We start from the raw sequence: 15,893 nt of genomic DNA on the forward strand, positions 1-15,893 counted from the left end.
TACTTTTCACTGAAGTTATTTCTGCACTGTTAGTTAAGTTTCCACCACACTTGTTTTACTTTGGATTCAAAAACAAATAAATCTAGCACTCAATCACAGTTTTCAACTGTCATGAAGAGTTAAAAGATGCTATCAGTAGCTAAGATATGGAAGCAACCCAAATGTCCATCTACAGAGGAATGGGAAAAAAAAAAAAGTGTGGTACATATATACAATGGAATATTACTCAGCCATTAAAAATGAATTCATGTCATTTACAGCAACATGGATGGACCTAGAGAGTATCATACTGAGTGAAGTAAGTCAGATAGAGAAGGAGAAATATTCTGTGGCATCCCTTATATGTGGAATCTAAAATAAAATGATACAAATGAATTTACTTACAAAACAGAAAGATACAGATTTAGAAAATGAATTTGTAGTTGCTGAGGGGAAGGGACAGTCAGGGAGTTTGGGATGATCATGTACACACTCTATTTTTAAAATGGATAACCAACAAAGACCTATTGTATAGCACATGGAACTCTGCTCAATGTTTATGCGGCAGCCTGGATGCAGGTAAGGGTTGGGGGAGAATAGATACATGTGTATATATATCCATATATGTATATATATATATATATAGACTCACTCCCTTGGCTATTCACCTGAAACTATCATAACATTGTTAAATGGCTATACCCCAAATACAAAATAAAAAGTTCAAAAAAAAGTTATCACAAAAATATAATCCTAGTTTAAACTCAGAAGAGTTGTGTCTATCAGAGAATAGGCAAACTAAGGAATGTTTCAACTGAGACGAAATTATATCTGGGATTCTGGAAAACTAGGCAAGCCTAAAAAGTTTAATGACCTTATGTCAGGACTTCCAGCTCTTAGCCTTTGGGGCTTTAGCTTCTTTTATGGAGTATAATTCAGAATAATGTTGACATCATTACACATGTTTATATCAATTTGCAGGCAAAAGTTTGAAAGGAATCAACTATGGGCAAGAAAATGCATCCTCTGAACATGAAAATGTTCTACCTCTTTCAACCCCTCAACTGGCATTATTAATGCAGTGAATGGTCATACACATGTACCTTTTGAGAACAATCACTAAGTAAGTATTTTGAATTTTGTTTGTTTTAGTAAAGAAAAGGAAAAAGACAAAGGAATTCATTATAATTCCTTGTAAAAATAAGAAATTAATTATAAATTCCTTTGAATTTGTACATAGTGTTAACAGGGCTTCTGTGGGCTAGAGCCAGCCCACAGGGAACATTTTCTCTGCCTTTGCCTGTTGTGAGCCAATATCAAGACACCAAAGAAATTCACCTTTTTTCTACCTTATCCATTCTTGTCATCTGGCAACACTTCATCTTTTCCACAGAAAAGCATATGAGCTTCTGCCTGAACTTTATAGGCAATTAATGATTTTTACATAACAAATTCCCATTGGAAACTACAAAATATTTAGAGTCTCATATAGGTAATATGCATTTTCCTACTGTTTTCCCAGTCTGATCAAATTCACAACAAGATGGGCCTCTTTTTAAGAGTTTCTATTGATCCACTGCAGATTTACTGTTACATTTTAAAAGCTAGTACAGACTTCTTCACAATTTTTAAAAATTAAATTACCAGCAAAGCACTCCTTAACCATTACTTGTCATTCACTGTCTTTGTAAAAATAATTGGCTTTGTAAATAATTCAGTTCTGTCTATTATTTTCATGAATGAATGTAAGTTCTCCATGAAGCCTATTTGTATTATTTATTTTAAAAGCTGAGATGATTTTTTTTAAAAAAAGCTGAGATGATTGCTTAGATAAGGCATAGAGAGAAGAAAAACTTCCCTGGTGGATTAATTTGATGCAAAGATTAAGAACTGAAAGGAATGATAAAAGATGTTTCCTGCTTGATTATTTTTGTTTTCAGGCTGCTTCATTTTCAGTAATTGAAAAACTAAAATATTTTAATCTGCTCTTTCATTTTTTAATAGAACATAACCTAAAGGTTTTTCCTTCCTTTTCCTTTTCTTTCTGTCCTTCTTTCCATTCTTTCCTCCTTTCAGTCATAATTCCAAGCCATTGTATACAATCACATTCTATTTTAATAAGCCCTGTTTTAGATTCACCCCTACAATTCTTAACTTGTACCTGAAGTCTAACTCATATGCCCAAATTGACACTAAATGTATCTTGCTCTAAAGTTCTTTCTGGTAGGATGATAAAACACAGCCCTTTATCATTTCCTTGCATACATTTAAAAATCATTTTTACCTAGAGAGGTAGCATGTTAGTTCTCTATTGCTGTCATAAAAGGAATATTGTTTAGTGGCTTAAACAATACACATTTACTATCTTATATTTTCTGTAGACCAGAAGTCTGACATGGACTTCACTGACTAAAATCAAGGTGTCATTAGCCCTGTGTTCTTTTCAGGAGGCTATAGAAAAGAATCTGTTTCCTTGTCTTTTCTAGTTTCTAGAAACTACCTGAATTCTTTGGCTTGTGGCCTCTCTCCATCAGCACAGGTGCACTGGATCTTTCTCCTATTGCATTACTCTGACCTATTCTTCTGTCTTTTCCCTTCACTTTTAAGGACTTTGTGATTACACCAGTCTGCCCAGATAATCCAGGATAGTTCCATTTGAAAAATTCATCCTCCTTTGCTATGGACTGTAACATATTTATAAGTTCTGGGAATTAGGATGTGGTGATTTGGCAGTTAGGGGATATATCATTCTGCCTCCTACAAAAGGCATTACCTCACGGAAAAGGTATGGTCTTTAATGTTGAGTGGATCTATACTTACATCTCAGAGCAGTCTCTTACCAAGTGAATAAACCTGTCCAGATAAGTTAATCTCTCTGCTTAGTTCCATTTGAAAAATAAGTTTAAAGATGCCTAACTTGCAAGATCTGTCCTGAGGATTACAAATAATATAAAATGTCTGGATCAGGGCAGAAAGAAAGTCAAGAGTGGACATTACTGATCTTATTTAACTTATGCTATTTTTTACATCATTACCTCCTTTTCTAGAACATACATTAACCAAATGATAAATATTCATTAAATAGTTGATTATTAGATTATCAGATGTAAACAAAATTGAGTAGGAGTCGGTAAAGCAAAATAGAAACCCATGCATGGGAATGGAAAGTGCCTTCAACAAGGTTATTTGAGGGAAAATAGTCCAGAATAAAATGCATCATATGCCTGAAAATCACATTCTGCTAGATTGTATGCTCCAAGAGGGTGGGGGCTGTGCATGTCTTATTCAATGCAAATTTTCTGGCATCTCACCAAGCACCCATCACCTAGTAGAGACTCAATAAATATTTGTTGGATGAAACAAAAAGAAGTAGGCATGAAACCTGGATAGATTTCTGGGCTTGAACAGACTAAATATTTGGAAGTTAACTGGTGTTGCTCAGCTGTTCAGTTCATTTGCCTCTAAAAGATCTAATACCCTGCTAAAATTCTGGGTCAGAATTAATAAAAAGCTTCATTATCGATAACAACTGTCATTCATCAAACACCTACTAAATAGAGATATGAGCTTTATTGATGGTCTTTAATTAAACACTACAAGACCATGTAGCAGGTATTTATCTTCACACTTGAGAGCTGGATCTAGAAAAGGCAGAGGAACAAAAGAACAAATTGTCAATATCTGTTGGATCATCGAAAAAGCAAGAGAGTTCCAGAAAAAACATCTATTTCTGCTTTATTGACTATGCTAAAGCCTTTGACTGTGTAGATCACAACAAACTGTGGAAAATTCTGAAAGAGATGGGAATACCAGACCACCTTACCTGCCTCTTGAGAAATCTGTATGCAGGTCAAGAGCAACAGTTAGAACTGGATATGGAACAACAGACTGGTTCCAAATCAGCAAAGGAGCACGTCAAGGCTGTATATTGTCACCCTGCTTATTGAAATTACATGCAGAGTACATCATGGCAAATGCTGGGCTGGATGAAGCACAAGCTGGAATCAAGATTGCCGGGAGAAATATCAATAACCTCAGATAGGCAGATGACACCACCGTTATGGCAGAAAGTGAAGAACAACTAAAAAGCCTCTTGAAAGTGAAAGAGGAGAGTGAAAAGGTTGGCTTAAAGCTCAACATTCAGAAAACTAAGATCATGGCATCTGGTTCCATCACTTCATGGCGAATAAATGGGGAAACAGTGGAAACAGTGACAGACTTTATTTTGGGAGATCCAAATCACTGCAGATGGTGACTGCAGCCATGAAATCAAAAGACACTTGCTCCTTGGAAGAAAAGTTATGACCAACCTAGACAGCTTATTAAAAATCAGAGATATTACTTTGCCAACAAAGGTCCATCTAGCCAAAGCTCTGATTTTTCCAGTACTCATGTATGGATGTGAGAGTTGGACTATAAAGAAAGCTGAGTGCCAAAGAATTGATGCTTTTGAACTGTGGTGTTGGAGAAGACTCTTGAGAGTTCCTTGGACTGCAAGGAGATCAAACCAGTCAATTCTAAAGGAGAGGAGTCCTGAATATTCATTGGAAGGACTGATGCTAAAGCTGAAACTCCCATACTTTGGCCACCTGATGCAAAAAGTGAACTCATTTGAAAAGACCTTGATGCTGGGAAAGATTGAAGGCAGGAGGAGAAGGGGTCAACGGAGGATGAGATGCTTGGATGGCATCACTGGCTCAATGGACATGAATTTGAGCAAGGTTCGGGAGTTGGTGATGTACAGGGAAGGCTGGCAAGCTGCAGTCCATGGGGTTGCAAAGAGTCACACACAATTGAGTGACTGAACTGAACGTGAGAGCTAAACTGGGGTTCAGAAAAGAGATTTAATATGTCCAAAGTGATTTACCACTTTAATGGTAGAAGTAGAACTAAGCATAGACTTCTTTTTTCCCCAACGAGCATGCTGTTTGTCAATTATGCAAGTTCCCATGAAACAATATTTTTGGGCACTTGTGTAGTATGTCAGGTCACTTCTAAGTGCTAGAAATATGAAGATAAAATGTTAAGTATAGCTTCTACTCTCAAAAATACAGCTCTAAAATATTATGAAATGTTAGTCACTCAGTTGTGTCTTACTCTGCCACCCCATGGACTGCAGTCTTCCAGGCTCCTCTGTCCAAGAGATTCTCCAGGCAAGAATACTAGAATGGGTTACCATTTCCTTATACTGATAGCTATATTAGCAGCATAACAAAGTACTTTGCAGAACATAGACATGACAACTATTTTTTAGTGTTTGGAGAATTAGAAAATTTTCCCTCGCCAACTTTTTTTAATTGAGCTATAATTGACATATAATGTTATATTAGTTTCAGGTGTACAACATAGTGACTCAATATTTTAATATATTATAAAATAATCACAATAAATTTAGTTACGTTTATCACCATAAAATGTTATTACAATACTTTGACTATATTCCACATGCTATGAATTATACTCCTATGACGTATTTATTTTATGACTGGAAGATTTTACCTCTTAATCACTTTCACTTATTTTGCCCATCCTCCCACCCCATCTGTCTGGCAACCACCAGTTTGTTCTTTGTATCTATGAATCTGTTTCCATTTTGTTTCTCTTGTTTGGTTTCTTTCCAGATTCCACATGTAAGTTAAATCATATGGTGTTTTTCTTTCTCTCTCTTATTTCACTTAGTGTAATATCCTTTATATCCATCTACATTGTTGTAAACATCATGATTTCATTATTTTTATAGCTGAGTAATATTCCACTGTGTGTGTGTGAGCGCACATGCGCACGCGCGCGTTTGTCTGTATATACAAATGAAAAGTGAAATTGAAAGTGTTAATTGCTCAGTCGTGTCTGACTCTTTATGACTTCATGGACTGTAGCTCACCAGGCTCCTCTATCCATGGAATCATCCAGGCAAGAAAACTGGAGTGGGTTGCCATTTCCTTCTCTAGGGGATCTTCCCACCCCAGGGATCAAACCCATATCTCCTGAATTGGCAGCCAGGTTCTTTACTGTCTGAACCACCAGGGAGGCTGTATGTACATATGCATCCATACACGCACACACACACACACACACACATATATACACATACAAAATCTTCTTTATCCATTCATATACTGATGGACATTTAGGTTGCTTCCATATCTTGGCCATTGTAAATGATTCTACAATGAACATAGGGGTGCATATATCCTCTCAAATTTATGTTTTCATTTTCCACAGATATATACTCCAAAGTAGAATTGCTGGATCACCTGGTAGTTACATTTTTAATTTTTTGAGGAACCTCTATGCTGTTTTTCATGGTAGTTGCACCAATTTACATTCCCACTAACAGTGTATAAGAGTTCCCTTTTCCCTCTTACACTGTTGGTGGGAATGCAAACTAGTACAGCCACTATGGAGAACAGTGTGGAGGTTTCTTAAAAAACTGGGAATAGAACTGCCATATGACCCAGCAATCCCACTGCTGGGCATACACACTGAGAAAACCAGAATTGAAAGAGACGCGTGTACCCCAATGTTCATTGCAGCACTGTTTACAATAGCCAGGACATGGAAGCAACCTAGATGCCCATCAGCAGACGAATGGATAAGGAAGCTGTGGTACATATACACAATGGAATATTACTCAGCCATTAAAAAATACATTTGAATCAGTTCTATTGAGATGGATGAAACTGGAGCCCATTATACAGAGTGAAGTAAGCCAGAAAGAAAAACACCAATACAGTATACTAATGCATATATATGGAATTTGAAAGATGGTAACGATAACCCTATATGCGAGATAGAATAAGAGACACAGATGCATAGAACAGTCTTATGGACTCTGAGGGAGAAGGTGAGGGTGGGACGTTCTGGGAGAATAGCATTGAAACATGTATATTATCATATGTGAAACAGAACACCATTCCAGGTGCAATGCATGAGACAAATGCTCAGGGCTGGGGCAATGGGAAGACCCAGAGGGATGGGATGGGGAGGGAAGTGGGAGGGGGGTTCAGGATGGGGAACACATGTAAACCCATGGCTGATTCATGTCAATGTATGGCAAAAACCACTACAATATTGTAAAGTAATTAGCCCCCAACTAAAATAAATAAATTTATTAAAAAAAAATCTGAAAGGAATGAATGAATAAATAAGTGTTATTTATTCTTTAATAAAATTTTTAAAATGAGAAAAAAAAAAGAGTTCCCTTTTCTCTACACCTTCTCCAACATTTGTTATTTCTTACTTTTTTGATAAGAGTCATACTAACGGGCACAAGGTGATATCTCACTGTAGTTTTGACTTGCATTTCCCTGATGATTAGTGATGCTGAGTATCTTTTCATGTCTGTTGGCCATCTGTATGTCTTCTTTAGAATAAAGTCTACTCAGGACCTCTGTCCATTTTTAATTGATTGTGCTTTTTCTATTATGTTTTATTAGTTATTTATATATTTTGATATCAATTCAATATCAGATAATCATTTACAAATATTTTATCCAATTCTATAGGTTGCCTTTTTGTTTTGTCAATGGTTTCCTTTACCACGTCAAAGTTTTTAGTTTGACGGAGTCCCATTTGTTACTTGTGTTTTTGTCATTCTTGCCTAAGGATACATGTCCAAAACAAAAACAAAAGCAAAACAACAAATTAAGACCGATGTCAAAAAGATTACCCTATTTTTCTTTTAGAAGAAAAGATTGCCTGTTCTTCTAGAACTTTGATAGTTTCAGATCTTATATTTAAGTCTTTAATCAATTTAGAGTTTATATTTGTATGTGGCGTAAGTTCAGTTAAGTCGTTCAGCTGCATCCAACTCTTTGCGAACCCATGGACTGCAGTACACCAGGCCTCTCTGTACATCACCAACTCTCGGAGTTTACTCAAACTCATGTCCATTGAGTCAGTGATGCCATTCAACCATCTCATCCTCTGTCGTCCCCTTCTCCTCCTGCCTTCAATCTTTCCCAGCATCAGGGTCTTTTGTGAAGACAGAAGAATTGTGAAGACAATTCTTCATATCAGGTGGCCAAAGTAGTTGAGTTTCAGCTTCAACATCAGTCCTTCCAGTGAATATTCAGGACTGATTTCCTTTAGGATGGACTGGTTTGATCTTCTTGCAGTCCAAGGGATTCTCAAGAGTCTTCTCCAACACCACAGTTCAAAAGCATCAATTCTTTGGTGCTCAGATTTCTTTACAGTCCAGCTCTCACATATATACATGACTACTGGAAAAACCATAGCTTTGACTAGACAGACCTTTGTTGGCAAAGTAATGTCTCTGCTTTTTAATATGCTGTCTAGGTTGGTCATAACTTTTCTTCAAAGGAGCAAGCATCGTTTAATTTCATGGCTGCAGTCACCATCTGCAATGATTTTGGAGCCCAAGAAAATAAAGTCTGTCACTGTTTCCATTGTTTCCCCAACTATTTACCATGAAGTGATGGGACCAGATACCATGATTTTAGTTTTCTGAATGTTGAGTTTTAAGCCAACTTTTTCACTCTCCTCTTTCACTTTCATCAAGAGGATCTTTAGTTCTCCTATGCTTTCTGCCATAAGGGTGGGGTCATCTGCCTACCTGCTGCTGCTGCTGCTAAATCGCTTCAGTTGTGTCCAACTCTGTGTGACCCCATAGACAGCAGCCCACCAGGCTCTTCCATCCCTGGGATTCTCCAGGCAAGAATACTGGAGTGGGTTGCCATTTCTTTCTCCACTAACTATCTGAGGTTATTGATATTTCTCCCGGCAATGTTGATTCCATCTTGTGCTTCATCCAGCCTGGCATTTTTCATGATGTACTCTGCATATAAGTTAAATAAGCAGGGTGACAATATACAGCCTTGATGTACTTCTTCTGCAATTTGGAATCGATCTGTTGTTCCATGTCGAGTTCTAGCTGTTGCTTCCTGACCTGCATACAGATTTCTCAAGAGGCAGAGTCAAGTGGTCTGGTATTCCTATCTCTTTCAGAATTTTCCACAGCTTGTTGTGATCCACACAGTCAAAGGCTTTGGTGTAGTCAATAAAGCAGAAGTAGGTGTTCTTCTGGAACTCCCTTGCTTTTTCAATGATCCAACAGATGTTGGCAATTTGATCTTGGCTCCTCTGCCTTTTCTAAAACCAGTTTGAACATCTGGAATTTCATGGTTGAGCATTACTTTGCAAGTGTGTAAGATGAGTGCAATTGTGCAGTATTTGAGCATTCTTTGGTGTTGCCTTTCTTAGGGATTAGAATGAAAACTGACCTTTTCCAGTCCTGTGGCCACAGGTGAGTTTTCCAAATTTCCTCACATATTGATTGTATATAAGTGCATCAGTTTTACAGCATCATACTTTAGGATTTGGAATAGTTCAATGTGGTATAAGAAAGGGGTCCAATTTTGCATGTAGCTTTCCAGTTTTCCTTATTGATTTTCTGTCTTGGTGATCCATCTATTGATGTAAGTGAGGCATTAAAGTTCCCTATTGTTATTGTATTGCCATCTATTTCTCTCTTTCTGCTAACATTCACCTTTTATTTAGTACCTATTTATGTAGGTTGGAGAAGGGAATGGCAACCCACTCCAGTATTCTTGCCTGGAAAATCCCAAGGACAGAGGAGCCTGGTGGGCTGCAGTCCATGGGTTGCAAAGACTCAGGCATAACTGAGTGATTTCACAGTGTATTTTTCAGTTCACTTGAAACTTTGGCTTGGTGTTTTCTGTCTCTTTGTTGAAGTTCTCACTGTGTTCATTTCCTGAGATTGGTAAGCATTTTTATGACAAGTTCTTTGAACTTTTATCAGGTAGATTTCTTATCTCCATTTCATTAAGGTAACTTTCAAGGGGTTTGCCTTGTGCTTTGGTTTGGAACACATCCCTCTATCTCCTCATCTTGCCTATCTTCATGTGTTTATCTATATGTCTTGGGTAAAAAGGCTACCTACCTCAGTCTTAAAGAAGTGATCTTCTATAGGAGCTGTTCCATGTGGCCTAGAAGCACTATCTCTTGTGGCCACAAGGCGAGGCACTCTATGGGTGTTCCTCATGTGAGCTGCATGCACCCACTAGCTGCGATACGGTTGTGGCTGCTGTATAGGAATAGTGAGGTTCAGGGCACTCATTTGGCTCAGTTGTAGTTTGACCACTGTGGGGAGAGAGACAGGAAAGTTGCTTGCCTGTTCCAGTTGTAGCTTGATCTCTGTATAATGAGTCAGGGTTTGGGGCACTTGTCCAGCCTGGGTACAGCTCATCTCCTGTGCAAGAAGAAGGACTAGAGGCTCTCAATAGGCCTTGTTGCAGCTGGGTCTCTGTGTGGGGTGACCAAGGCCCAGGCAACTCACCAATTTGCAGCTCAGTGTTATGCAGAGTAGATGGGATACAGGGAGCTTGTTCAACCTTCTTACAGTACGAGATGGGCAGAGCATGTCCTCCAGTGCTGGCAGACTGGAAGGAGGGCACCAGAAATCATGCCCATCAGCTCTGTCACCAGTAAGTTAGGATTAGATTACAAAAATGGCATCTGTCAATGCTTCTATCCCTGGATAAAGTCCCCACAGGTTCCTGCCTCTCCAGAAGCTGCTTTAAAATTAGTATTGGGTCTTTATCACTTATGGTCTAGGTGTTTTTCAATCTGTTCTTTTTTGTTCTGAATCTAAGGAAGATTGAATTTTCACATTTTTTTAAGATGTGAAATTTACTGTTTAGAGTGGGATCTCCATTACTTACAGTTCTATGATTCACCTAGTCTTAATCTCCACTGATTTTCAAATCAGGCATTTTGGGAGCTTGTCTTCTTGGTGCCAGCTCCCAGGGTCAAGGTGCCTTATATGAGGAACAATCCCTCCCATCATTCCTCAAGGGAGAGTTCTGTATTTGGAGATTCCTCCTAACTGTGGAGTCATCGCACCTGGTGTGTTGTCCCGGATGAGGTCATGTCTCTGCCTCTCCTACCCTTTCCAGTATGCCTCCTTTGTTTTTTGCTGTGGGAGTGCTGCTCTCAGGTCCTTTTCAGAGAAAAACTATTCCATATGTAGATGTAAACTTTTTGTGTCTGTGGGAGGAGGTAAGTTCAGGATGTTCCCACACTACCATGTTGAACTCTTCCCCTCTCCAGTTCTTTACAAGTGCCATTCCGTGTGCCCAGAAACTGTTCCTATTGCTAACTGACCCCTGAGATCTCAGTTAAATAGTTATACCAAACCAACACTATCTTGTAAAGCAGTTATCCTCCAATTAAAAATTAATAAAAGTCATACCAGCCAATCCCTGACATTCAAGATTAGCTTAAACCTTCCTGCTTAATATTCCCAAAGAGCTATACTTTCCCAATAATTATCTAAAAGTATTGAATATGTGGCCACACACACAGTGTGGATTATCTCATTTGATCATCAAAACCATAGTAGAGATATGAAAACTGAAGCTAAATGTTAGTAAATTTCTCATGGTAACAGTTGATATGGAATGGATCAAGTATTTAAATCTAGACAATTTGCTTAGATTAATATATCAGTTATAGTAAATTTCACATCTTAATTGACTATCTGTTCATTTAGAATAAAGAACAAAGCTGTGATGGCAAGAATCCAGTTTATCTTACTCACCATTGTACCATCAGTGCCTAAACTTGTAAAAGAATGGTTATAAACTGAGTCTTGAAGTATTGGAAGGAATTTACTAGGATTTGAGATAGAAAGAGATTTTGGAATCAACGTGGTGGACTGACTGGCGTTAGAGTGACTACCAGCAAGAAAACCAATTGGAAGGCCGTTCATAATTATCCAGGTGAGAGATGATAGAACATGAACTAGAACAGAAATCAGCAAACATTTTCTGAAAAGGGGCAGATAGTAAATATATAGGTTTCAGAAGTACTCAATTCTGCCATTGTAGCACCAAAGCAACCTCAGATAAATACATTAACAAATGAACATGACTATGTTCCAATAAAACTTAAATAAGCCAAAATAGTTGGCAGGCTGGATACAGCCTGCAGGCAGCTGTTTGTTGACCCCTGAACTAGAATACTGGCAATGCAATTGGAAGAGTCTTTGTGTCTTGCAGTGGTAGTAGTGTGTGTTAACTAGAGAAACATTTAAAATGCAAAACTGACAGGATTTATTGACTGACTATAGAGCTTGGGAAAAGGAAGAGTTGAAGAAAATCTTGATTTCCCTGCTACAGGAAATCAAGGGTATCAAGGAAGATAAACTAGTGTAAAGGTAAAGAGTGATAATAATAACAATTCAAGATCCAAATAAGAAGGTTCAGATGGAAAAGAACATCCAGTAATAGCCAAAGCCCAGAATAAGAATGAAAAGACCAATAGATGGATGGGGAGTCCCTAGATATAGACTTATAAATCCATTGCAGGGTCACATTATTACAAATCCCTATCCTTATACTTAGCTACTTAGTTCTGTGGGCTTTTTTTTTTTTTTTTTTTTATGATTCAGAGTTTCTCTCTGTTCTTATCAAGAGGGACACAGGCTGAACTGTTTATGCAATGATAAGTCACATAGTCCACTGCATAGCTTAATTCACTATGAAAATTTTCAAGGAGGTACTTTTTAAGATCTTTTGGAAATTTAGTGCTTAAAAGAAAATCTTTGAATCCTCAAATGACTTACAAATGAAGGAGGAAAGTAATTTCTACAGATGAGATCTGGTTTCCCTGCCTTGAGGTTTGCTACTTGTACAATGGAAAGATTATGCACTGAATTGTATGCCAAACGATGAATTCCTCTGCTTCATTCGAAGAAAGTTTTAGAAAGAAGGGGAAAGGTGAATACTGGGTGAATACTCACTGATTTTAATTTAAAGTTACACCCCTTTCCATTACAGAAATATTCTTTTAGACATTTTTCTATGCTACAAAACCTCATTTAACACTAGGAATTTAGGTACTAGGTGGACTTAAAGATGGTATTAATGACTCACACTTGTTATGAGTTATATTCAAATTAATAGTCTATATCAATATACACATTTTCCTCTATGAATTTTTTAAAAGGCATTTGAAGGAACCAAGCAATCTAAGGAGTTTGGACAAACAACTTCCCTTCTTGCAAGATGTAACAAGACGTAGTGATTTCTCTGAGCACAGAGGAATTAAACTTATTAAAGTGAAGGAGGAATCTTTGCCAATAAATGCTTCACCAGGATTCATAAACTGGCTTGGGAAGGAAGGAACAGAACATCAGAATCCAGCTACGTGTCATTAGTCTTTCTGCCCTTGCAAAAACATGAGTCATACATTCACATAACTCATGTGAACTCTGAGTTGCAACAAAGTGTGAAATATTGGAAGTGTCAATAGGTGAGTAGTAAGAGAAAGCGAGGACTGAGGGACCAAAAAGGCTGAAGGGTTGTGTTCCCCCCAGGCGGCAGTCCAGCTGATAGCGTTTAAGGGATGGAAAAAAACACAGGTTTGGGGGGAGATTTTAACCAAGACCCACAATGGATCAGATGTGGCCCTCAGAGAAAAAAGTTGGCAAAGTCCAGAACACATACCAAAAAGTCAGGTGCAGGGAGGAACATACGCAGGGTTGGTAGACAGCCTGGAGACCCAACCAGCAGAGAGAATAAGCACCATCACAAATATGAGCTGGCTAAGGCTAAACACTGATGAATTAATAGGTGCCCATGATCTACTCTAGATACATCAGGACTCAGTCGTGTCCGACTCTTGTACACCCCATGGACTGCAGCACACCAGCTTTCCTGTGCATCACCAAATCCCGGAGCTTGCTCAAACTCATGTCCATTGAGTCGGTGATGCCATCCAACCCTCTCAACCTCTGTCATCAACTTCTCCTCCTGCCTTCTGTCTTTCCGAGCATCACGGTATTTTCAAATGAGTCAGTTCTTCACATTAGGCAGCCAAAGTATTGCAGTTTCAGCTTCAGCATCAGTCCTTCCAATGAATATTCAGGACTGATTTCCTTTAGGATTGACTGGATGGATCACCTTGCAGTCTAAGGGGCTCTCAAGAGTCTTATCCAACACCACAGTTCAAAAGCATCAATTCTTCAGTGCTCAACTTTCTTTACAGTCCAACTCTTATATCCATACTTGACCACTGGAAAAAACGTAGCTTTGACTAGAAGGACAAAAGTAATGCTCCTGGCAAAGTAATGTCTCTACTTTTTAATATGCTATAGGTTGGTCATAGCTTTTCTTCCAAGGAGCAAGTGTCTTTTAATTTCATGGCTGCAGTCACCATCTGCAGTGATTCTGGAGCCCCCCAAAATAAATTCCATCACTATTTCCCCATCTATTTGCCATGAAGTGATGGGACCAGATGCCATGACCTTAGTTTTCTGAATATCGAGCTTTAAGCCAACTTTCTCACTCTCCTCTTTCACTTTCATCAAGAGACTCTTTAGTTCTTCTTCACTTTCTGCCATAAGAGTGGTGTCATCTGCATATCTGAGGTTATTGATATTTCTCCCGGCAATCTTGAATCCAGCTTGTGCTTCCTCCAGCCCAGCGATTCTCATGATGTACTCTGCATATAAGTTAAATAAGCAGAGTGACAATATACAGCCTTGACGTACTCCTTTCCCAATTTGGAACCAGTCCGTTGTTCCATGTCCGTTTCTAACTGTTGCTTCTTGACCTACATACAGATGCCTCAGATTGCAGATAAGGTGGTCTGCTATTTTCATCTCTTTAAGAATTTTCCACAGTTTGTTGTGATCTACAGTGTCAAAGGCTTTAGTATAGTCAGTGAAGCAGGAGTAGATGTTATTCCATAATTACCTTGCTTTTTCGATGATCCAGTGGATGTTGGCAATTTGATCTCTGGTTCCTCTACCTTTTCTAAATCCAGCTTGAAGAACTGGAAGTTCATGGTATATGTACTGTTGAAGCCTCACTTGTATAATTTTTAGCATTACTTTGCCAGCATGTGAAAGTGAAAGTTGCTCAGTCATGTCCGACTCTTTGCGATCCCATGGACTATACAGTCCACAGAATTCTCCAGGCCAGAATACTGGAGTGGGTAGTCTTTCCCTTCTCCAGAGGATCTTCCCAACCCAAGGATCGAACCCAGGTCTCCCACATTGCAGGCAAATTCTTTACCAACTGAGCCACAAGGGAAGTGGTGAGATTAGTGCAGTTGTGCGGTAGTTTGAGCATTCTTTGGCATTGCCTTTGTTTGGGACTGGAATGAAAACTGACCTTTTCCAGTCCTGTGGCCACTGCTGAGTTTTCCAAATTTGCTGACATATTGAGTGCAGCACTTTCACAGCACTATCTTTTAGGATTTGAAAAAGCTCAACTGGAATTCCATCACTTCCACTAGCTTTGTTCATAGTGAAGCTTCCTAAGGCCCACTTGACTTCATATTCCAGGGTGTATGGCTCTAGGTGAGTGATCACACCATCATTGTTATCTGGTCATGAAAATCTTTTTTGTGTAGTTCTTCTGTGTATTCTTGCCACCTCTTCTTAATATCTTCTGCTTCTGTTCAATTCAGTTCAGTTCAGTCTCTCAGTCATGTCTGACTCTTTGCGACCCCATGAATTGCAGCACGCCAGGCCTCTGTGTCCATCACCAACTCCTGGATTCTACCCATACCCATGTCCATAGAGTCAATGATGCCATCCAACCATCTCATCCTCTGTCATCTCCTTGTCCTCCTGCCCCCAATCCTACCCAGCATTAGGGTCTTTTCCAATGAGTCAACTCTTCGCATGAGGTGGCCAAAGTATTGGAGTTTCAGCTTCAACATCAGTCCTTCCAATGAACACGCAGGATTGATCTCCTTTAGGATGGATTGATTGGATCTCCTTGCAGTCCAAGGGACTCTCAAGAGTCTTCTCCAAAACCACAGTTCAAAAGCATCAATTCTTCAGCGCTCAGCTTTCTTCACCATCCAACTCTCACATCCATACATGACCACTGGAAAAACCATAGCCTTGACTAGATGGA

At 38.8% G+C, this 15,893-nt stretch overlaps 1 long non-coding RNA gene across 5 annotated transcripts in view; it reads right to left on the minus strand.

The window, feature by feature from the left end:
- Nucleotides 1-15,893, minus strand: part of LOC145506337 (uncharacterized) — a 788,916-nt gene that overhangs the window by 408,327 nt on the left and 364,696 nt on the right. For 2 of the 5 annotated variants that reach the window (XR_014053777.1, XR_014053774.1), the window contains one exon: nt 9,902-10,101. The exons of the other annotated variants lie outside the window; for them this stretch is intronic. This is a non-coding gene — a long non-coding RNA (uncharacterized LOC145506337). The remainder of the gene's footprint in view (nt 1-9,901; nt 10,102-15,893) is intronic. 5 annotated transcript variants of the gene reach the window in all.

This window comes from Giraffa tippelskirchi, chromosome 5, assembly GCF_054371585.1.
Source record: "Giraffa tippelskirchi isolate mGirTip1 chromosome 5, T2T-mGirTip1v1.2.pri, whole genome shotgun sequence".
NCBI classification, from domain to species: domain Eukaryota; kingdom Metazoa; phylum Chordata; class Mammalia; order Artiodactyla; family Giraffidae; genus Giraffa; species Giraffa tippelskirchi.